The sequence below is a fragment of the Myxine glutinosa genome, chromosome 2 (genome assembly GCF_964187855.1).
Source record: "Myxine glutinosa chromosome 2, kmMyxGlut1.1, whole genome shotgun sequence".
Classification (NCBI taxonomy): domain Eukaryota; kingdom Metazoa; phylum Chordata; class Myxini; order Myxiniformes; family Myxinidae; genus Myxine; species Myxine glutinosa.
The window spans coordinates 36,092,595-36,094,302 of record NC_136262.1 but is presented as its reverse complement, the minus strand read 5'-3'; positions in this window follow the sequence as shown (position 1 = coordinate 36,094,302).

Below are 1,708 nucleotides of genomic sequence, written 5' to 3'. Positions count from 1 at the left end.
GATCAGCTATTTTATTAATGCACTAATACCACGTACGACATTTTACTTATTCACAAAACCGCGAGCCATGTACGCAAATAAACTGAAAAAGAAGAAGAATTCGAACGATGTGAACACCGCTTTAGATTTATACACTGCCACAATTGCTCTCGCTCTCACTGTCTTTTTAGCTTCGCGTATCACACGGTATTCAAGGAAAATAATTGATTCTAATATAATACGATTCCACATTCAAGTGACAGTTTAATACAGATTGTAAAACTTGTAAACCTGCGTTTATTCTTTTGGCAGTATGTACGTGGGGTATAATTTTATGCGTACCGGAACACTAAACACAATTAAATCGTAAATACAATTTATTATTTCCTGTGAATTTTCATTCATGGAGAAACTGATGAAGGAGAAAAATTTAGTTTTAGCTAAAATATTGTCTCTTACATGTTGTTATATCGTTTTTATTTGTGTGGTTTTAATAACTAATTTTTTTTGATAAGCTGCTTTATAATATTTATCCAGATAGTCTGATTACAAACAAGAGTGGTAATGATTGTACTGTTGCTGTATATCTGGACGTGTTGGTTGGAGTTGGACAGAATGGCTTTAGTACAAGTGTGTATCATAAAGTTGATGATTTCAGTTTACCTGTCGTCTTGTACACCTTTCCAGGTAGAGCAATGCCCCAATTAGATTTTGTGGAACGTGCTGAGAAGGTATTTTCCATATTTTTTGTGGGTGTTTCTTTCTGTCATAAATTCTAGAGACTATTTCTAAATATAAACAAAGAATGCTCTAATACACTTGAAAATAAGTACTCTGGTGAAAAAGCTTTTGCTCAAAACTCAACATTTATTTTAATTATTGTTTCGTGATACAAATCCAATTGACTGAAAGGCAAACATTGCATATAATTAAATAAAGGGCACAATGATCATAACAAATCAATTTTTATACGTAAACTGCAACGATAATAAGCATTCGGACAACAAAGTTGATGTGTGACGTCACTGCAATTGCCATGAATTGATTTGATTAGGTTATTGAATTGTTTATCATTTAAGAATCTTTACGATTCATGTACAGATGTTCATTCGTTTTCATTAAAAATAAATGACGAGATGGTATTCATGGAATACTTACCTGCGCAGTCAACTTGGTGCGAGCCAACTCTTCTGTTTTTGAAGGTTTTTTTTCTTTTATCCAATATGGCTGCCAGATCACGTGAGCGATGACATCATCAATTTATATTCTCTAATATAATTGTTGTGTAGATCACGTTCAATGAATTTCAAACCGATCAGACAAAGCGTCCCCGTCGAATTATGTCATAATTAAGGCACCAATTACGTCATCGTTAACAACACCTATAGCCCATGCAGAGTTCTTTACAAATTACAATGAACCACGTTTCAATTTTTTCCATCGAGTGGATTTGGAGATATAGAAGTGCAATGTTTTTCAGTTTTTACAAGATGGCGCCTGTGCCACGTGACCTATAACGTCAAAATTCTCATTAAAATATTCTGCAGTAGGAGTTTTTTGTCAATATTTTTTTTGAAAAATTTGTCAATCGGACCAAGAATTTCAGTGAAAAAAAACTTCATAATGATCGGATCAAGCGTTGTACTTGTATAATTATGACGTCATAAGTAAGGTACTGATAACATCATTAACATGTCTTATTTCCCATGGGGAGTACTTGACAACGCAC